Source organism: Mus musculus, chromosome 4 (assembly GCF_000001635.26).
Source record: "Mus musculus strain C57BL/6J chromosome 4, GRCm38.p6 C57BL/6J".
NCBI lineage: Eukaryota > Metazoa > Chordata > Mammalia > Rodentia > Muridae > Mus > Mus musculus.
The window spans coordinates 117,712,520-117,735,932 of record NC_000070.6 but is presented as its reverse complement, the minus strand read 5'-3'; the positions used below and the strand labels follow the sequence as shown (position 1 = coordinate 117,735,932).

Here is a 23,413-nt window from a genome sequence, read left to right as displayed (position 1 = left end):
GGATTGATGAGTGCTAGAGGCCCACTGGTACTGTCCTATAAACCACATGAGGTTAACTGGAGGAAAAGGGTTTATCCCTGCAAGGCCCAGGACTCTCCAATGGATCACTTCCCCGAGAGGCTGTGAATCCAACCACTCAGTCCTCCAACCTGAGCTGACGGCAGGACTCTGACCAGAGATGATGCTCTGCTTTGGAGTCCAATAAGCTCTGGAAAGGCATGTTTACTTATAGGACTTTTCTGATGCTTCCAATGCACAAAAATTAGTTAGTTAGTAATAATAATAATGTTGATATAATTATACAAATATAAATAATATATGTCATATATCATATAAACTATAAATATAATATAAACATAATTAATAACAATATTTGTTTCAGGGCTTTTCTTGGATTGGTTTTGGTTTTGAGACAGGTTCTTTCTAGGCTGGCCTGGACTTGATATTCTCCTGTTCCAGTTCCTGAATTCTGGTATTATAGCCATGTGCTATCATGCCCAAGACTGTCATTTATGTAAACCTAAGACATCGCCACACCTTATGATTGTAGAAGTTCTTAAGATTAGAAAACCCTCATAATGTACAGAACAGGGTGTGTAATCAGCATGACTCTGCTCTGAGTCAAGTTATTTTTCTGTGTCAATCGGTGGCAGGCATGTTGTACAGGGGGCAGGCCTTAACAATTAGGTCTAGCTGGGTGTAGTGGCTATTCCTGGTTGTCAACTTGACTATATTTGGAATGAACTACAATCCAGAATTGGAAGGCTCACCAGTCACCCTTATCTGGAGGCTTGGAGATAGAAGATTCTGATCTGGATCTTGGTATGGAGATCTCGAGGCATAGTGGCTATGGATTCCAGAAGATTAAATCTCTGAGTTCAAGGCCATCCGGGATTAAAGGTGTGGTAGAACACACCTTTAATCTGGGCTACACCTTCTGCTAGAGACAATATAAGGACATTGGAAGAAGGGAGTCTTGCTCTTGCTCCTTTGCCTGCTTGCTGTGTGAGACTGAGTAACTGCTAGATCCTTGGACTTCCATTCACAGCTGCGACTGAACCATTGTTGGGAATTGGGCTGCAGACTGTAAGTCATCAATAAATTCTTTTACTATATAGAGACTATCCATAAGTTCTGTGACTCTAGAGAACCCTGACTAATACACCATCTTTCTGTATGGAAAATATTTATAGTGATATTTAATCATTCTATGTTTAAATAGTAAAATCTCCTTAGGTCCTAGAAGAAGAATAACAGAAGTTGGTACCAGAAGTGGGGTATTGCTATGATAGGCCTGACCATACTTTTATCGGAAAGAAATTGGATTTTTGGACTTTGGATTTGGAACTCAGTGGAATGCTTTAAATGGGGCTTAATGGGTCATCCTAGTAGGAATATGGGAGACTTTGTTGCTGGGAGTAATTTGAACTGTGTTGACCTGGCCCAAGAGATTTCAAAGGAGAAGAATTTCAGAATGTGGCATAAAGACTGGTTTTGTGGTATTTTGGTGAAGAATGTGGCTACTTTTTACCCTTGTCTGAAAAGTCTGCCTGAGGCTAAGGTGAAGAGACTTGGATTAATTGCATTAATTGCATTGACAAAGGAAGTTTCAAAAAAGCCCAGCAGAGACTTTGTTCTCTGGTTAAGTCTCACAAAGAGAAGTTTGAACAAGCATAGCAAGCTTAGAAAGGCCAAATATAAAATATATGGTTCGAGTGTTAAAGGCATACCAGGAAGTGAAATGGAGCAAAATCCTGTGTTCTAGGAAATAACATAAAATTAAGGGAGTGGGACTTTGGGGCAAGATCCTACCCAGCTAAATTAAATCCAGGCATGGTGGTACACACCTTTAATCTCAGGAGGCAGAGGCAAGCGGATTTCTGAGTTCGAGGTCAGCCTGGTCTATAGTGAGTTCCAGGACAGCCAGGGCTACACAGAGAGACCCTGTCTCGAAAAACAACAAAACAAAACAAAACAAAACAAAAAAACCCAAAACAAACAATTAGGTCTATTGCATTCTTTGATGTCTACCTGCTTTGTTCTTAGAGGACGGTGGGATAAGGGCCAGGCCTAAGACAGGATATGGTCTGCACTGACAGCCTCAACAGGAGGCGTATGGTTTCATAGCGGGGATCTTTGGGCTATGATGGAAGCGTTCCCTACTACCTGTATTCTCAACTTCTTACTGTGTTGTTGTTGTTTGTTTGTTTGCTGTTGTTGTTTTTCAAGACAGGGTTTCTCTGTGTAGACCTGGCTGTGCTGTAGACCAGGCTGACCTCACGGAGATCTGCCTGTCTCTGCCTCCCGAGTACTGGGCTTAAAGATGTGCACCAGCATGCCTACTTCATACATTCTCACTTTGATAAACTGGTGGTTATTTTGTTGGGATCATCCAACTAGACGATTGTGTACTATCTGTCCTTGTCCCCCACAGACTCACCATTGCCCAGAAGAGGAGCTCTGCGCAGTCTCCAAGACCACCAGATCAATGCAACTGGCAAATAGCTATTTCACCTGAGGCTGAGACTCATGCCCCGCCTTTTTAGAGTAGACAGCAGTGAGCTCTAGTGCAGGCTCCCCTGGTTTAGCGTGTTTCCTCCAGGAAGTCTAAACCAATCCCTTAATGGCTGTTATGTGTGTTTGATATGCTGTTGCCTCCAGCTGATAAGCCAGCTAGGATCACACCACTTCTGTATCTGTCTCCTTTGAAAACGTTGTCACCTCGGGCTCTAAAGAGCAGAGGGTGGAATGGAAGAGTTCAGCTCCCAGCTGGGTCACTTAGTCCCAAGAACAGGAAAAGATGCTACTAGGCGAGCCCTAAGGGCTAAACTGTCTGCCCAGGCTATACTTTGTAGACAGGGTCCTAGTCTTCTGAAGAGAGCTAGAATCAAGATTAGAAACACGTCCGAATCAAGGGATAATGCATACTGATACCTGCTCTGTGAGGCAAACGAACTAATATTCATAGGTCAATTTAGCCAGGGCCACAGACAACTCTTGAGAGTCTGTTCTTCCCTGCCTCCACCTCCCAAGTGCTGAAATTATGGTGGTACACGTGTCTATCTTCATATGCAGTTCCATGCTGTGCTTCAAACTCAGTGCTAAGCAAGCACTCTAGTGTGTGCTCACTACACACTACATATTAGTGTGTAACTGAGCTATACTTCAGGCGTGTGCAACAAGTTTACTCTAGACAGTCAGCAAGGGGCAGCAGATTACCGAGTTGTTGAGTTGGTTCCCAAGGTCAGGAAAACTGGAGTGGGTACGGTCTCACCTGCATGTTCCTCACTTGTACTGCAGCTCATGCATCTTGGAAGCCAGGGCATTATGGGACTCATTACTTTTAGTCTCTCTCTCTCTCTCCATCCAAACATCTATTCAATCATCTATCCATCAATCCATCTGTCCGTCCATCCATCCATCCATTTTTATTTACTTATTAAGGTTTTTTTTTAGAGACAGGGTTTCTCAGTATAGCCCTAGCTGTCTTGAAACAGGCAGGGCTGGCCTCAAACTCAAAGGCTCTTCTGCCTCTACCTCCCGAAATGTTAGGATTGGAGGTGTGTGCCACCACCACCTAGCCCAGCTATGTACTTCCCATTGTGAGTTATGAGTGCCTCTGTGAGGACATGTGTGTGTGTGAGTGCTAGAGTCCAGCACAGGATGGACTCAGTCCTCTGGAGCTGGAATTACAGGGAGTTGTGAGTTTCCCAGTGTCAGCGCTGAATCCTCACCTTGACTCCTCCAGAGAAACATTTGTTCTTACAGTGCAGAGCCCCACCCTGGGGTTTACACTGTGAGCTTAACCTGTTTGCTAGGGTAGTAGAAGGCACCGGAAACTGTGATGGGATACCTATCAGAGAAGGGTGCTCAGCGTGTGTGTGTGTGTGTGTGTGTGTGTGTGGGTGGGTGTGGGTGTTTAGATTTCCCAATGGGTGTAGTGAATGAGTCAAATCATGGACACATCCTGCCTGCTTTAAAGAGGTCCTAAAGACCATTAGTTTTACTGAATTGATACATAACTGGCAATGTAGTTTAAGAATTAGGGCCCCACCATTAATCCCACCCTCTTGAGAATTAAAGGCCCAGTCAGTGCTGACAGTGGAGTAGTCAGTCAGAGGAGCTAAAACAACAGACAGACAGCACCGGCCGTCTGTCTCACGGCTGTCTGTCTGTCTCATGTTCTGCTGCTTCCTCTGAATGAGGTTTTCCACAACCATAGCTAGATTTTTTTCTAATTACTCCAGACCAATTGACATAGAAACAACAGGGAGTTTTCCCCCAAAGCCCAAGTCCCCTTGTCTCATAGGAGTAAGTTTCTGCCTTTGATTTTATAGGACCATCGCTGTAAGAGAATCTGTTGTTTTACTCCTAAACGAAATGTTATATTTCTAGATCCTGATCGAACTGTCTGCTTAGTTTTGAAAGCATCAACAGTGGCACATTTAACAGTCTTGGGGGCCCAGTAATACTCCTGTTGTCCAAGTGAGTTCACCTGCGAGGCAAAAATAGCTGACATCAGAAGACAGGCAAGTGCGTAGGTCAAGGATTTGGATATTAGAAAATATTCAGCCTCTTATAAGTCCTATAATGTTATTTTGGGATGCCCCAAGTCAGAGTGAATTTTTGTCAATCAATGGGCTGACAGGTTAGTTTTAATCCCTGTGTTGTAAGGGGTTCAGGTGTCAAAGCATAATTAGCAATCCTGGCTGATTCTGTCTGGGAACGACTAACTCTATCCCAGGGACCCTTCATGTGTCATAGAGTCTGATGTCCACTGGGCACATATAGTCCTTTTCATAGATGGGATTCCCAGTCTGTTTGCCCACCTGTCTCCTTACCATTCATGGTCAAGATGTCTTCCCCATATCCCCTACCTGTCTCATTCTTTTCCCACTCCTGTCTGCTGCCCTTTTTCTGTTTTCACTCAGGGGTAATGAGAGGCTTCCTCCTCTCTGCCTCATTTGGCCTCTGGGCAAAAAACTGTGGAAATTGTACTTAGTCTTCACCATCCCTTCACTGTGTGGAGAGAATCCAAGGCTGTTGTCCTGGTGGCGTCTCCACTCTTGACTGCATGATCCTGGGCAAAGGGGTTGTTTAGATGTTCATTAAAAAATAATAATAGCAACATAATATATTATTCCATGCTTTGAAAAGAACATTAAAACAATGTCATTGTGGTTGGGTATGAGGAAGCAAAAGCTGGCAGGTCTCTGAGTTCAAGGCCAGCATGGTCTACAAAGTGAGTTCCAGAATAGCCAGGACTTCAAAAAACTCAAGGGTCTAATTCGGTGGATCTGTATTGAGGGTGTGTTGGTATAAAGATCCTCAAATGTTGCTTGGGGCATCTGTAGTACTAGGAATCTAAGGTCTGCCCCTCTCTTTAGGGTCCTGAGTGGAAAATACTTTAAAGTATCCCAAATAAATGAATAAGAGACCACACACTGAACTGCACCCAGACCTTTAAAGACAGAGAATTTGTGCTGTTCATACCCTAACTGGAGCATAGTCAGACTCTCAGTGGCCAAGCCATCAAAGGACAGAGACCTCCATCACAAGCACTCCTGTCACACTCTGTAAGGACAACCTTCACTCCCTTTGTTGGGACCGCATGAAAACCAAGCTACACATCTCCACATCTGTGCTGGGGGTGGGGCAGGTGCATCCCATGTCTGTTTTTTGGTTTTATTCAATCCTTACTATAGTCAGCTGCAACCTGGACAAATGGACAGTCACACAGCTTCCAGCCTCAGTAGGGAGCACACAGCTCAGGATGGCCCAAACCTTCCTTTAGGAAATACTTTGGGAGTGAGTGAGTGTGAAGGCCAGCTCTCATAGAGAAGGACCCTGTGTGCTGTGTAGTTTTCCTCTACCAGCCTTTGCTCCAGGAAGTGACCACATGATCAGCCCCCCCCTACCCCCTCCAGTGTCCCTTGAATCCTTGGATAAAACACACACACACACACACACACACACACACACACACACACACACACACACAGTAGCTCATCGTCAACTTGTCTTTTGGTTCAATTGCTGGGCACTGCTACCTCCACCTGGGAACCTTGCCCGTCCCACCTGCCCCATCTGAGTCAGGCAGTTGAATCTAGTCCCTGCTGAAGAGCTCTGACCACCCACCTATAGAAATGGCCACAGACTCCTCCTCCTCCCCAGAACTCTCATGGCTACCTGGTTCCTCTATCCAAAGCATGGTGGAACACCCTCTTCACTTCCCTGTGTTCCTTTTCCTCCTGGGACTCAGCAGTTCCTTTTGTATCTTCTGCCCAGCAATTGGCCCATGGTTTTCTTTATTGACAGATCAAGAATCAAATGGGGGGACTGGCGCCAGCTCGAGCCCGCAGGGCGCTCGGGGCCGCACGTCGCTCCTCGCCCTCCCCCCCCCCCCCCCCCCCCCCCCCCGCCCGCGGTCCTCCGTCGGTTCTCTCCTTAGCCCGCCATCTCCCACGGAGCTTCCTGTTCTTGGCTTGGAGCTCGCAGACTCGCGGACAGGCGTCCTCAGCGCGAAGAAGCCGGACTCGGAGTCGTCGCCTTGAGCCTTGCATCAGAGAAGTTCCAGGTACTTTGTACAACTGCATCCCAGAACCTGTGTGTTTTCAGCACCTTTATTAAGTGATGGCTGCCATCAGGAAGAAACTGGTGATTGTTGGTGATGGAGCTTGTGGTAAGACATGCTTGCTCATAGTCTTCAGCAAGGACCAATTCCCAGAGGTCTATGTGCCCACAGTGTTTGAAAACTATGTGGCGGATATCGAGGTGGATGGGAAGCACGTAGAGTTGGCTTTATGGGACACAGCTGGACAGGAAGATTATGACGGCCTGAGGCCTCTCTCTTATCCAGACACTGATGTTATATTGATGTGTTTTTCCATTGACAGCCCTGATAGTTTAGAAAACATCCCAGAAAAATGGACTCCAGAAGTCAAGCATTTCTGTCCAAATGTGCCCATCGTCCTGGTTGGGAACAAGAAGGACCTTCGGCATGATGAGCACACAAGACGGGAGTTAGCCAAAATGAAGCAGGAGCCGGTAAAACCTGAAGAAGGCAGAGATATGGCAAACAGGATTGGCGCTTTTGGGTACATGGAGTGTTCAGCAAAGACCAAAGATGGAGTGAGAGAGGTTTTTGAGATGGCCACGAGAGCTGCTCTGCAAGCTAGACGTGGGAAGAAAAAGTCTGGGTGCCTCATCTTGTGAAGCCTTGTGAAACGCAGCCCCATGCGGTTAATTTCAAGTGCTGTTTATTAATCTTAGTGTATGATTACTGGTCTTTTCATTTATCTATAATTTACCTAAGATTACAAATCAGAAGTCATCTTGCTACCAGTATTTAGAAGCCAACCATGATTATTAATAATGTCCAACCTGTCTGACCAGCCAGGGTCCTTCTGACACTGCTCTAACAGCCCTCTCGGCACTCCACCTGACACCAGGCGCTAATTCAAAGAATTTCTTAACTTCTTGCTTCTTTCTAGAAAGAGAAGCAGTTGGTAACTTTTGTGAATTAGGCTGTAACTACTTTATAACTAACATGTCCTGCCTACTTTCTGTCAACTGCAAGAACTCTGGTGAGTCACTACTTCAGAGCTTTCCTTGTTAACAGACTCCATTGCCAGAGCTCTGGGGTGGGTATTCAGTTTTTTGAAATCTTGCTCAGTCAGAAAGGCCCAAGTCCAGGCAGCTGTGGCAGAGTTACAGTTCTGTGGTCTCATGTTGGTTACCTTATAGTTACTGTGTAATTAGTGCCACTTAATGTATGTTACCAAAAAATAAATATATCTACCCCAGACTAAAAAAAAAAAAAAAATCAAATGGGGAACAGGACTTTAATGCCAGGCCCCACCCCCACCTCGACCCCTCTTGAAGAACTTAGTCAGGGTAGATGGAACATCACCCCCCCACCCCCACAAAGAAAAAATAATCAAATGAGGCCCATGAAGAGATGCCAGGCAAAGCAGTGATGATGTCATATGTTGAGGTGCGGGCTCACCTCCCCTCAGATAATCACACCAGGCTCATGCAATAATAGATGACTGGCAAAGCAGTAAAAAGATGGCACCATGGGTAGAGAGTGGGGCTTACTAGCCCCACAATGAAGGTAGCAAAATAATCATACCCAAAAGTTGTTCTCTGAGCAGTCCACTTGTACCTCCACACATGGATATAAACTTATAAGACTTAAAAAAGGTCCAAAGAAGTGGTACCAGTTCCCATATACTGAGTTGAATCATAAGTGAATAATAAACCATAATGGTGCTCAATGACTTGCTAACAATACTTCTAAGGTTAGTGCATCCTCTGGTCTTAACTGCTCGTCTCTAGCTCGGTTGGCAAGCAGTACTTCTCTTGTCTATGATGTAATCCTGTAGGGCTGGAGTTATGGGAAGACACAAGAGCACGTGTCAAGGCCAGCTCTTTACTAGGTTGCTAGTGTCTGAACTCAGGTTCAACTTGCAGGGCAGGCACAATCTTAACCACTGCATCTCTTTCTCATCACTGCCCACTTGGAAGGTAATTGTTCATAAGTCAAACTACCTGTCTTAAAAGAAAGCTCATGAGGCTGGGTGGTTGTGACACATGCTCTCAATTTCCAGTAATTGGGAAGCAGAGGCAGTTGGATCTCTATGAGTTCAAGGCCAGCATGCTCTACAGAGACTGCCAGAACTACACAGACAAACTCTGCTCCCACCCACCCAAACAAATTGTAAAGAGAGAGAGAGAGAGAGAGAGAGAGAGAGAGAGAGAGAGAAGTTCAAGAGATGGGTTGGGAAGATCGCCTAGTGAGTACAGAGCCACCCAAGTCCTACCCCTTGACCCACATGCTCACACTTAGAGATCCTCTGTCTGCTAAGTGCTGATAAAGACTACCACACCTGATCTTTACAGAAAATCACAATGTACTCGCAGGAGGAGTTTATATGAATCTAAGTACTGGCACAGTGCTTGTACCAGGATGTCCTAGACATGTGAATATAAGGATACCCACAGAGTCTTGGCAATCTTCAAATTAGTAGGAGATATTTTACAACTGTACAGATGTCCTCACAGACTGCCGGGTGCTGGCTGGAATTTTGATGGGCACCGTTTTATATGTGCCTTTAGGTGATCCGATCGTGAATAGGTCATGTCGCAGTTTTCACACTTGAAGGGTCTATACCCAGTATGCTTTCTCTTGTGGCGTGCGAGCACATCTTGGCGAGCGAATTTCCATGTGCATGGGTAATATGTGCATATGTAGGGCTTCTCCCCTGGATCAAAGAGAAAGAGATGCTTGTTACACTCAAGGGAAGATGGGTTGGGGATCCTGACAGTCATCGAGCACAAGGTTTACAAGATGGACAAAGAGGACACTGAAGTATGAAAGGGAGTAGCTGGACAGAAAGATGCCTGGGGAGCTGAGGAGAACTTCAAGGATAGGAAAAGAAGAAAACAGCAAAACAGGAGATAAGGAAGGGATGAACAAGAAAGCCAGTGAAGAAGTGACTGAGAAGGATGAGGGTCCAAGAAGAGAGTCTCCACAGAGGGAGAGAGAAGAGTCTGAAATGGAGATAGACAATTCTCCTAGGTCCTTGGTGGCTCAGCTGGTAGGATTTCTTGGACTGGGGTGTTCAAGACCAGTGTGAACAATATGGTGAGAACTCAACTCTGTAAAGGGGAAGACCAGAAACCTCCACAAGGGACCAAAGCAATACCTGACTTATTCCATCATGCAGTGCAAAGGACACCACAGAAGACTGTAGCACAGTAGACACAACCCTATGGCCTGGATTATTAAGAAAACCTCTTTATCCACCTTCAAACTTGCCAACCTTCCCCAGGATCTCCTAGGGTGGCAGAGCTCCTCTAAGTGGCCATAATCGCAAATAATAGCCAAACTTTATAAAGGCAGATCTGTAGCCACTTATCCCCAGTCCCCATTTATATACACAGACCCTCACTCACCAGTGTGTATGCGTTCATGTTCTCTGAGTTGGGAAGATTTAACAAAAGCCTTTCCACAGTTTTCTTTAGAGCAGATGTACGCCTTCCTTTTTGGGGGGGCCGGGGTTCTAAGGTCCTTCATCCTCTTTGGGGAATATCCCGGTCCCAGAAGGAAGCTTGAAGGGCTTGCTGAGGGTTTTCCTGGGGCCAAATGGGACTTTGAAAAGTATGAGAATCTGTCATCGGAGGGCATCTGGCTACTAACACAGGGTAGCATCCATCCCGTATTATAGGTCTGGTCACCACTGGGGGTTGTCATCTGCATGTCATAGAAGATTTGGTCCCCATTGGGTGTTGTTGTCTGGCCTCCATAGAAGGTTAGGTTACCATCCGGGGATGTCATATGGTATCCATAGAAGGTTTGATCATCATTGGATGTTGTCTTCTGACTTCCACAGAGAGTCTGGACACCAGTTCCTTGAGCCCTGTAGTAAGATACATTGCTGCTAGGAATCATTGTCTGACCTTCATAGGTCTGGTTTCTGTTGTAGGTTGTCCTTTGACCCCCATAGAGACTTTGGTTACCATCAGAGGGTGTCATCTGGTTTCCATAGAAGGTTGGCTCATCACTGGGAGTGGTCTTCTGACTTCTATGGAGAGCCTGGTTCTCACTGAGGGGCATTTTCTGATACCCATAGACAGTCTGGTCAGCACTGGGAGTTGCCATCTGACTGCCATAGAAAGTTTGGTAACTATTAGGGGGTGTCCCATAGGTCAAGTCATCAGTCTGGATTGTCATTTGACCCCCATAGGGAATCTGGTTAGTATCCAAAGGCATTGTCTGACTCCCATAGAGAATCAGGTTAGAATCATGGGGCATTCTCTGACCCCCATAGATAGTCAGGTTGGAATCATGGGTCATGGTCTGACCCCTATAGAAAGTCTGGTTTCTATTTGGAACTGTTATTTGATCATTATAGTAGGTATAACAATCACTGAGAATCTTCATCGAATCTCTGTAGATATTCTGGGCACTGTAGGTTGTCCTCTGATCTCTATACATTGTCTGGTCACTACTGGAAGTTGTCACCTGACTTCTATTGACATTCTGGTCGCTACTGAAGGTCATCTTCTGATGCCCATGGTGAGTCTGATCAGCATTGAAAGTCACCATCTGACCCCAAGAAGAGGCTTGGTCACCCCCGGAAATGACTGGACAGTTTTCAATTGAGGTTTGGTCAGCATTAAAGTTTACCACAGGGCCCTGATTAAGAGTTGCTAGCCTATTATCATCAAGGGTTGTTATCTGGTTCTCTTCATTAGAGATTGTCACCTTGTTTCTTGAGGCTGCTGTCTTCTGGTATCCAGGGAGTAAGGGCCTGGAGCTATCATTGACATTGGTCAGCTGTGAGCTTGCTGTGAATATCACCTGGTCAATGGGCAGTGTTTCTTGGTTTACAGGAAAAGCCTGTGCTGGTTCTGCAAGGGGTATATTAAGGGCTTTTGCAGGGTGTGTTGTTAAGACTGGCTGGGGGAGAGTAGAATATTCAGAGGTAGTCACTGTGGAACTGTTGGAAGTCATGTTACTGGGCTGACTTGCACTGGCTGTCCTTGACAGGGGCTCTGAGAGGCTCCAAGACCTGAAGCTAAGTTGCTGTTTGTGCCTGGTTCTTCCTTGGCAAGAAGACTTGGAGAAACTCTAGTGCCACAAATGTTTGGAGGATGGAGCTAAGCTTTTTGTAGAACTAGATTTCCAGTTGTAAGAACCTAGGAAGCAAAATCAGAAGGTCAATCAACAGTACCTTACGTCCTGTTCCTTACACTGCCTTCTCACAGATGCCAGGCTAATCCATCCCACTCTCTGTTGTTACTCAAAAGGGTCTCTCCAGACATTTTAGTAGAGAACCGGTTAGATGACTAAATCCACCTTTGAGGGAACTATGTAACATTTCTACCAGTGACCCCAGGATCTAGGAGTCACAGCCACTGCTGATTTCAGGAGAACAGCTCCACTAGAACTCACTCTACTGCAAGCTGCAAATGCATTAAAGACTGAAAACACAAAACAGTGAGCTCACTTTAACTACAATTTGAGGCTATAAGAATAAAATAAACTCCAAGATGGAGAGGAAGGAAATAAGATTAGAGCAGAGCTAATAGAGAAAAGTCAGCTGAAATAAAAATTGTTAGCTTTTTTTTTACTTGGGACCCTTCACCCACCAGAACCCCTCCCCCCAGTTCCTTCCATCCCTTTTACCCCTTCTGCCTGGTCCTTGCTGCTGGGGCAGACCCCTATTTCGTCTGCTCCCATGAAGACTCCATATCCCAATCCATCCTAGAGGACTCGCTGCACTCAGAGCAGTTGGTAATAACCCACTCAACCCCACCCCCAGTCCCAGAGCTGCTGCTGGGCTCCTGGGGGACTCGGGATCCATCACCCACCAAAAACCGCCCACCCTCCCGAATACCACTCCTCTTCCTACAGTTCATTCCATCCTCTTCTGCCTTGTCCTTGCTGCTAGGGCAGACTCCTACTAGTTGTTCTACTCCCTTGAATACTTCATATGCTGATTCATCCTAGAAGATACTCTGCACTCAGCACAGTTGGACAATGGCTTGACTGCTCCACTGAATACCCAACAGTCTGAAGGCTTCCCAGGAGATCTAATGCAACCAGGGCAACAGATCAGCAGCTTTTATGCACCTGTGAAGAGCCCCCCACTGGAAGGTCCCACAGGAGTTCTGATACAGCCAGGGCCATAAGTCTATCAGGAGACCTGAAGCAACCCAGAGACAAAAGAGGCAGACTCCATACAGTCATCGAGATCAACAAACACCTTGGATATCCAGATGGTTAAAGGCAAGCGCAAGAACATAAGCAACAGAAGCCAAGACACATGGGCATCACCTGAACCCATTTCTCCCACCACAGCAAGCCCTGAATACACCAACACACCTGAAAATCAGGAATCTGTCCTAAAGTCCTATCTCATGAAAATAATAGAGTCCTTTGAGGAGGATATCAATAACTCACTGAAGAAATACAGGAAAACACAGGTAAACCGGTGAAAGAAGTGAATAAAGCAATCCAAGACCCAAATAGTGGAAGCAGAAACAATAAAGAAAACACAAATGGAAGCAATGCTGGAAATGGAAAACCTAGGAAAGAGGTCAGGAATGACAGATATAAGTATTAGAGCAACAGAATACAAGAGATAGGAGAACCTCAGGTGTAGAAGATACAGTAGAAGAGACTGAAACAACTGGCAAAGAAAATTGAAAACTTAAAAAAACTCTGAGCCCAAAGCATCCAGGAAATTCAGGACACAATGAAAATACCAAATCTAAGAATAATCGGAATAGAGAAAGTCTCAATTCTGAACATCTATGCCTCAAATGCAAGAGCACCCAAATTCATAAAAGAAACTTTACTAAAACTCGAAACACACATTGAACACCACACAATAATAGTGGGAGATTTCAACACCCCACTCTCACCAATGGACAGGTCATTGAAACAGAAACTAAACAGAGACACAGTGAAACTAAGAGAAGTTATGAACCAACTGGATTTAACAGATATCTACAGAACATTTCACCCCAAAACAAAAGAATACACCTTCTTCTCAGCACCTCATGGTACCTTCTCCAAAATCAACCATATAATTGGTCACAAAACAACCCTCAACACATACAAGAAGACTGAAATAATACCATGCTTTTATCACATCACCATGGCCTAAGGCCGGTCTTCAATCACCACAAAACCTACAGAAAGATGTGGAGAAAGAGGAACACTCCTCCATTGCTGATGGGATTGCAAACTGGTAAAACCACTCTAGAAATCAATCTGGAGGTTCCTCAGAAAATTGGAAATAGATCTACCCTAAGACCCAGTTACAGGACTCTTGGGAATATACCCAAAAGATGCCCCACCATGCCACAGGGGTACATGTTCCACTATGTTCATAGCGACCTTATTTGTGATAGCCAGAAGCTGGAAACAACCTAAATGTCCCACAACAGAAGAATGGATACAGAAAATGTGGTTCATTTTCACAATGGAATACTACTCAACTATTAAGAACAAGGACGAACAAGGACATCCTGAGTTTTGCAGGCAATGTATGGAACTAGAAAATATCATCCTGAGTGAGGTAACTCAGAGCCAAAAGTACATGCATGGTATGTACTCATTAATAAGTGGATATTAGCCAAAAAAAAAAACCCAAAAACAAACAAAACAACAAAAGTGTTCAGAATACCCAAGATACCATCCACAGAAACCAAAAAGGTCAACAAACTGAAGTACCCAAGTGAGGATGCCTCAGTCTTACTTGGGAGAGAGAAGAAAGCAATCATAAGTCGGGAGGGAGGGAAGGACCTGGGAGGGAAAGATGCAGGGGGGGGGGGAGGGAGGGTAGGGGAGCCTGATCAGGTATTGGGCAAGGGAAAAGGACTGAAGCCTTTAAACAGGTAACCTCAGGAAACAGGAGGCATTGGGACCCCCAAGAATGCATCAAAGACCTGGGAGGTGAGAGACTCCCAGGACTCATAAGGAGGGACCTTTGATGTAGAGGGGAAACTTTTAGAGCCCACCTCCAGCAGAAAGACAGGACAAGTGAGGGATGGGGTTGCCATCCCACAATCACATCTCTGACCCATAACTGTTCCTGTCTGATAGAATTGCAGAGATGGAAATGGAGAGGAGCCTGAGGAAAAGAAGGTCCAGTAACTGGCCCAAAGTAGGATCCAACTCAAGTGGAGGCCTCAAGGCCTGACACACTGAGGCTATGGAGAGCTCACAAAAAGGGATCTATCATGACTGCCCTCTGAAAGACCCAACAAGCAGCTGAGAGAGTCAGATGCAGATATTTGCACCCAACCAATGGACAGAAGCAGCTGGCCCCTGTTGTTGAATTAGGGAAGGCAGAAAGAAGCTGAGAAAAAGGGCGATCCTGTAGGAAGACCAGCAGTCGCAATTAATCTGGACACTGGAGATCTCTCAAACACTGGACCACCAAACAGACAGCATACACCAGCTGATGTGAGGCCCCCAACACACATACAGTAGAGGACTTCTGGGTCTGTGTTCATTCAGAGATGATGCACCTAGCCCTCAAGAGATTGGAGGCCCCAAGGAGTTTAGAGGTCAGGTGGATTGAGGGGGTGGGGGCATCCACGTGGAGACGGGCTGGGCTGGGTAGGAGGTATGGGATGTGGAACAGACAGGGTGGATGGCAGGGCCGGGAATTCAATATGGAGTGTAAAAAATAAATTAAAATTAAGAAAATTAAAATAAAAGTAAAGAATAAACTCCCAAGATGTTGAGGAAAGAAATAAAATTAGATCAGATCTAATAGAGAAAAGTCAGCTGAAAAAGTTGATAGCTTTTTTTTTGAAAAGATCAACAAACTTGGTGAACCTCTTTATAAATGGAAAGGGAGGAAGGAGGCTGGCAAGATGGCTCAGTGGGTAAAGGCACTGTCACACAAACCTGAAACCCACAGTGAAAGGAGGGAACCTGTTCTTGTAAGTTGTCCTGTGCCGTGCACAAATGCACTGTGGCACATGCCCGCACAGGAACCTGTACACCTGGAATATACACACAACCCGGTGTGACAGTCCTCCAATTCCAGGGGCTTGGGTAGTTGAAGCAAGAGGACTGCAGGTTCAAAGTCTACTTGGGCCATTAAAAAAAGAAGATTGGTTGGAGAGGCTGGAGAGATGGTTTTTTTGTTTTGTTTTGTTTTTTTGAACAATCTGGAAAATATATATGTAATGTATATACAATCCCTATGTGATTTATGGTAGCTGGCAAAAATGTTGTTTTTAAAAGATTTACAAATGCTAAAGACAAAGACCAGGCCATCCACTTGTGAGCTTGGCCATTAACATTTTAGATTCCCCATGAAGTCCAAGAAGAGCCTAAGGTAACCTAAAGGATGGAAAGAAGGAGAAGCCACACTTCTGAGACTAAGTTTCAGTGTCTTCAAAAGGAACTTTGCCACAATGCGAGTGGAAGTCTGTGAAGAGGTCAGCCTGCTAAGAGTTTCTAGACTTCATTCAAGCATTACTCTATGGTTTTCCTTGTGCTCTCACTCGAAAAGCAGCAACCTCCTTCTTAAAATGTACTTTAGTGTTAGCATATATTCAGGGTACAAAATGGCTTCAGTATGACATATTCACTCAATGCTTATAATGTACTTCGACCAAATGTAAAAGTAAAACTTTTATTTCCCAGTAAAATGACTAGCCAGGCAGTGCTGTCTCACACCATTAATTTCAGACTCAGATACAAGGGAGTGGGATCCCTGAATTTGAGACCAGCCTGGTGTATAGAGCTAGTTCCAGGACAGAGAGGCCACAGAGAATCCATGTTTCAAACAAACAAACAAACAAACAAACAAAGACGGAAGGAAGGAAAGAAAGAGAGAGAGGGAGGGAGAGGAGAGAGAGAAACCAATAAGCACATTCAAAGCTTTTATTTAAAAGCTAGATATCGGGCTGGAGAGATGGCTCAGTGGTTAAGAGCACTGACTGCTCTTCCAGAGGTCCTGAGTTCAAATCCCAGCAACCACATGGTGGCTCACAACCATCCATAATGAGATTAGATGCCCTCTTCTGGTGTGTCTGAAGACAGCTACAGTGTACTCATTAAATAAATAAATAAATAAATAAATAAATATCTAGGTGTTGGTGCCAGATGCCACATGGTCCCAACATTCAGGAGGCAGATGCAGGTGAGTTTGAGGCCACCCAGGTCTGCAAAGTCTGTTCCCAGATAGCCAGGACTACAGAGAGAATCCTCTGTAAAAATACAATAACAACAGCGAATACATTAAAAGGTTGGAAAATGCAGCTCAGTGGTAGACCAAAATTGCAGACATCACACTGAGGATCTGTCTTCAACCCCCTCACCTCAAAAAAGGGAGGCTAGAGAAGGCAACACAGCTTGTGGGTGGAAGCCCTGGGTTCAGTCTCTTAACACCACACACACAAAGGGGCCAAGGACCCCAAAAAATATCACTGGAGTTGCCCGAATGAGTAACAAGCCAGTGAAAAGATGTCCATTTCAGCATAGGAAAATGAAAGGAGAGACATCAGACAATTAAAGGGATGGGTTTTATTTAAAACCAAGAAGCCCCACCAACTAAAAACTAGTGTTGTTGAGCTATAGAGAATTGGAATTGTTGCAAACTGCTAGACTGTAAAATGATGGCCGGGCAACGGTGATGGTTTGTGCCTTAAATCCCAGCACTCTGAAGGCAAAGGGAAGAGATCTGAGTTCTAGGCCAGCCTAGTCTACAGAGTTCCAGGAAAGCCAGGCTGTTCCATACTAGATATTAGTACATTTATGTTCATATTTGTACATATTATGGTCACCAAACCACAAAATGTATCTAGGAGTCTGTCTATCATCAGATGAAAGGCTAATTAAAATTCAGGACTAACAGTGGAAAGAAACACTTGGGTGTGCAGTAGATATGATTTGTCAGGGACAACAGTGAAAGAGAAAATACTGAGATCTGTCCTCTACAGAGTCAGACAGGAAAATGGTGGTTGCCTGGGGGGCTGTGGGGGGAGGGGAGAATGAAGAGTTACTCCTAGATAGGCCTAGCAGAGCTACCTAGGGAGATCTTGTCTCAAAAGTCAATGGCAAGCTGAGAGTGGAGGCACATGCCTTTGATACCCAGCACGTGGGAGGCAGCAGGAAAGCATTTTTGGGAGTTCAAGGCCATCCTGGTCTATGAAGAGCAAGGAGTTCTAGAACATGCAGGACTAAATAGAGAAATCCTATTTTAAAATAAACAAAGAAATGAATAAAATACCCTCACTACAACAAAATAAAAATTGACATTACAGATCATTTATTATTATTAGTGGTTGTTTGTTTGTTTGTTTTGACAGGGATTCTCTGTATAGCCCTTGCTGTCCTGAAAATCCCTCTGTAGACCTGGCTGGCTTCTAACTCAGAGAACTATGTGCCTCTGCCTCCTGAGTGCTGACTGAGTGAAAGTGTACCAAGATCACCGGGCTACTTATTTTTTGTCTGTTTGTCTGTGAAGCATTTATTTATTTATTTTTTATGTAAGTACACTTTATTGTCTTCAGACACACACGAGAAGAGGGCATCTGATCCCATTACAGATGGTTGTGAGCCACCACGTGGTTACTGGGAATTGAACTCAGGACCTCTGGAGAGCAGACACTGCTCCAAGCTGCTCAGCCATCTCACCAACCTCTACCTACTTATTTTTCAAACCATCTTTTTTTAGTTTTTTTTTTCTTGTTTTTGTTTTTTGTTTTTACTATTTTTAAATTAATTCATTATTATTATTATTTCTTTTGTTTGTTTTGTTTTTCAAGACAGGGTTTCTCTGTAGCCCTGACTATCCTGGAACTACCTCTGTTGACCATGCTGGCCTTGAACTCAGGGATCTGCTTTTCTTGCCTCTGCCTTCCTAGTGTGGGGATTAAAGAAATAGGCACCACTGTCAACCAAATCTGTGTGAACACAATAAAAATATTGTTTGAGAAGCACTGAGGGCGGGACAGCCATTTAGATGGGTGGGGCAGGTTGTTTTGGGGGATTAAGGTAAACCAAACTGTGGTGGCTCACACCTTTAATCCCGGCACTCAGCAGGCAGAGGCTGGTGGATCTCTGAGTTCCAGCCAGCCTGGTCTACAAGGTGAGTTCCAGGACAGCTGGAACACACAAAAAAAACCTTGTTCCAAAACAAAGAAACAAACAAACATAAAACCGAACTTGACAACCAAAACACACAGCATAAATATTCCAAACCAACAGACCTCTAGGTGGGAAGGAAGATGGCTCAGTGGTTAAGAGCCATTTTGTGTGTTTTTGTGTATGTGTGGCTCATAAAAGACTCCAGGTCAAGGGGACCTAACTCTCTTTTGGCCTTCAGAGACACATACACTCATTTTTCACATATCAGGAAACACGATATTATGATTATATAATATATAAAATGTATAATACTTACAAAACTTGTCCAGAGTGGACCCACCAGATGCAGATGAGTATCTGAGAAAACGGAAGCAGGGAGGGAACCTGGTGTACACAGTACAGTACTGCCTCTGGTCTGTAAGCTTCAGGCCCCCAGGAATGCAAATGGATCTGAACTGCTGGACAGGACCTTTAAAACGAAGATTTTTATAGGTCAGGCCTGGTGGCACACATCTTTAAACTCAGCCTGTGGGAGGCAGAGGCAGATGTATCTCTGTGAGTTTGAGGCCAACCTGGTTTACACAGTAAATTCCTATAGAAAGAAACATTATCACACACCAAAAAAAGCCATTTATTTACTTTGTATCTATTTCTTTGAGGCAGTGTCTGTCTACAGAGCCCTGGCTGACCTGAAATTTCCTAGGTGTATCAGGCAGGCCTTGATCCACTTTGCCTCTGACTCCCCTCCATATACAGGAATTAAGGGCAAGTGCTGCCATACCTGCCTTCATTTTATTATTTTAAAAATTGTTATTTTGAGACAGGCCTGGGCAGGCCTGAAACTCCCAATGTACACTAGGCTGGCCTTAAAAATCAGAAGTATTGGGGCTGGAGAGATGGCTTAGCGGTTAAGAGCACTCTCTTCCAGAGGTCCAGAATTCAATTCCCAGCAAGCACATGGTGGCTCACAACCACCAGTATTGTGATCTGATGCCCTTTTCTTGTGTTTCTGAAGACAGTGAGAGTGTATTCACATTTATAAAATAAATAAATCCTGAAAAAACCAGTCAGAGATCTTCCTGCTTCAGTCTCAAGTCTGGACTTGCGTTGTGGTCACCATGCATACTCTCATCCTGCTCTCTATCTGGTTCATGAGTCCTGGCATTCCCGACAGCTTTGAGGCCTGCTTAAGGCCTGAACTAGGACTACATCTTGGAGAGACAGTTGTGATGCTTACAATTGTTTTGATTACAATTCCACCCCACGGGCTCCAGCACAGGCTGCGTTTGTCTCTCAGCACACGTTCCCCTAATACAACCTCTTCAGATACATCCTCTGCCTCACTGCTAGCATTTTTGACCTCCCCACCTTTAGAACTCCCAGCCCCGGCCAGTAACCTTTCCCAGTGAGATTTGAGACTTACCGAAGCAGATCCAGAAAGTGGACTCTGATGGTAACCACTAGCTGATGTGATCTAGGTGGACTGGAAGAAACCCATTCTGAAGAACTGGCTTTGACTTTTATGGGGTCTTGTGTTGGTCACACCCCTTTGGGGGAGGAGCCTAATGATGTGAGTGTCTACCTACCAACCAGTTGTGACCGTGGGATTTTTGAATTTGCTCGAGAGCAGCCTTGAGGCAGTTGTTTACAGCGTGTGTATCCAGAGTCTTTTGGAGGGTTGAATTGCCCTTTCACATATTAGATTCCTGCATATCAGATACACTAGGATTCATTAAGTAGCACAAATTATAGTTTTAAAGTAGCATCAAAATTAATGTTATTAGGCGGGGCAGTGGGGGAACACGCCTTTAATCCTAGCACTTGGGAGGCAGAGGCAGGTGGATTTTGGGGTTTGAGGCCATCCTGGTCTACAGAGTGAGTTCCAGGACAGCCAGAGCTATACAGAGAAACCCTGTCTCGAAAAACCGAATATATATATATATATATATATATATATATATATATATATATATATATAATTTATATCAGATTCTATTACAGATGGTTGTGAGCCACCATGTGGTTACTGGGAATTGAACTCAGGACCTCTGGAAGAGCAGTCGGTGCTCTTAACCATTGAGCCATCTCTCTAGTCTGTGGTGAAAGATTTTAATCCCATATATAGATATCTGGCTCAAACATACACACATGATATTTCTTTGTGTATTCTATAGGTGTGTCCTTGGGGAATTTCATTGACATCCTAGTGGTGTAACAGCTGACTTGAATTCCTGGCACCCTAACAGCACTAGCCTAGGGAAGCAGCCTTCCTAGGTTCCACCAGCACCCCCCCCCCAATCAGGTTTCAGTTTTATGAGCTAGAAAATGGCATTTTTATGCCTAGTGTGTCCAAAATCATGGGCTTCTCATTTTTAATGAATGACTGAATAATTGCATGGCTCTTGGGTCCAGATCAAGACTCCCCAATTCTAGCTTGCTTCCATCCCCCTCTCCCAGTCTTCTCCTATTTTGAGGATCACAGACAGTGTTCCAGTCCTAAGCAACTACTCTACCACTGCATTCCACACACACCTGAGAATGGTTTGGGTTGGTAGTACTTGTTCACTTGGAGAGGGCAAGGTGACCGTTTGTTTATTTGTGATTGCTCGTGTTGAATTTCCCAAAGTGGCAACTTGGGATCTCAGACTTCCTCTTTGTCCAGGTGGACTGCTTAATCCCATCTTTGTACTTCTCTGCAGGTCCACTTGCTGCTTCCTAATTCCTTATTTGGGTGTGGTTTATCATGGCCTTTCTATGTTCTCATTCATGTTATTTCTACTGTTAAGAACATCAGTTTAAGCCAGGCCTGGTGGCACACACCTTTATCGCAGCACTTGGGAGTCAGAAGCAGGCAGAACTGTGTGGGGTTGAGGACAGCCTGGTCTACCAAGCCAATCCAGGACAGCCAGGGCTACACAGAGAAATTTTTAACTCAAAACACCAAAAATAAACACTGCAAAAACAAATGACTGAACAAAAATATCATTGGTTTATTATGGAAGGAAACAGGGAGTCCTGTAAATGATACAGAGGTTACTGTAATGGCTCCTTCATATCTCAGTCCACGAGTGGGGGGGGGGGGGGAGAGACACACCTGGATCAGCAGGACAGCAGCCAGATCAGCAGAGCTGAGTGTTAAGTGAGTCCTTGCCTGCAGACATTTTGTAACAGCTAGACTCATCTGTAGCCTTGCTATGAACTAGGCCACAGCACTGGCAACATGTAGAGGCCATGTCTTGGTGCTCAACTCATGAATCCCCTGAGCAGAAACTGTGGGGAGTCCAGAAGAAGAATGACATCTTCAGAAGGGCTTATCTTGTATTCAGATAACCACTGCAGACAGCTGAAAGCTTAAGCAGCAAGCTGGGTGTGGAGGGGTGTGCTTGCCTGGGATGCCTGCGCTCAGGGGGCAGAGGCTGAGGGAATGTTTGAGCAGGACAGATCAGCCTGATGGCACTTCACAGAACTCTGCAGGGTAAGAGCCAATTGCAACCTGGTGTAAAAAAAAGCACTCATAGATAGTAGAAGTGATATGACAGGCAGAAAAGCCGATCATGCCTAGGGCACTGGGTTCTCTTTCTGCCCAAGGCTGCAACCCTTAGCATTCATCCAACTAGAGGATTATGTACTATCTGTCCTTGTCCCCCACTGACTCACCATTGGCTATAGGAGGAGCTCTGCGCAGTCTCCAAGACCACCATATCAGTGCAACTGGCAAACAGACGTTTCACCTGAGGCTGAGACTCATGCCCCACCTTTCTAGAACACACAGCAGTGAGCTCGAGCACAGGCTCCCTGGCTTAGTGTGTTTTCCCCTCCAGGGTGGCCTCAGCAATTTCTCAATCCTTTAGATGTTTGCTTGATATGCTGTTGCCTCAGGCTGATAAACCAGCCTGGGTCACAAGGATTCTGTACCTGTCTCCTTGGAGAACGTTATGGCCTCAGGCTCTAAAGAGCAGAGGGTGGAATGGAAGAGTTCAGCTCCAGGCTGGGTCACTTAGCTCCAAAAACAGGCAAAGATGTTACTAGGTGAGCCTTAAGGGCTAAACTTGCCCAGGCTATACTTTGTAGACAGGGACCTAGTTTTCTCAGAGAGCTGGAGTCAAGATTGCTAGGTTGCAGGAACCGAGGGATAATGCATATTCATACCTGCTCTGTGAACCAACTGAACTAATATTCATCAGTCAATTTAGGCAGGCCACAGGGTGGATTGCTATATGCAGTCTTTGCACATCTCTGCAGATCCACTTCTTGCTTGTAATTTCTTATTTGATTTTGTTATACGATGGTCTTTCTATATTCTCATTCATTTTATTTCCATTTTTTAAATCATCAGTTTAAGCCAGGCCTTTATCCCAGGACTTGGGAGGCAGAGGCAGCCAGAACTGTGTGAGGTTGAGCACAGCCTGGTCTACAAAGTTGATTCAGGACAGCCAGGACTAAACAGAGAAATCTTAACTCAAAAAGCCAAGAGAACAGGCCTGGAGAGATGGCTGTGAGGTTAAGAGCACTGGCTGTTCTTCCAGAGGTCCTGAGATCAATTCCCAGCAACCACATGGTGGCTCACAACCATCTGTAGTGCGATCAGATGCCCTCTTCTGATGTGTTTTAGGACAGCAACAGTGTACTCATATACGTAAGATAAACAATTCTTTAAAAAGAAAGCCAATTAAAAAACACTCCAAAAACTGAAAAACAAATGAACAAAGAAAAAAAATCATTCATTTATTATAAAAGGGAAGCATTGAAGTCATGTGAATGATGCAGAGGTTTGTGCAGTGC

At 44.8% G+C, this 23,413-nt stretch overlaps 2 pseudogenes; one reads left to right on the top strand and one right to left on the bottom strand.

The window, feature by feature from the left end:
• Gm12844 (predicted gene 12844) lies at positions 6,334–7,810 on the top strand (annotated as a pseudogene).
• On the bottom strand, positions 9,962–11,359 carry Gm12845 (predicted gene 12845; annotated as a pseudogene).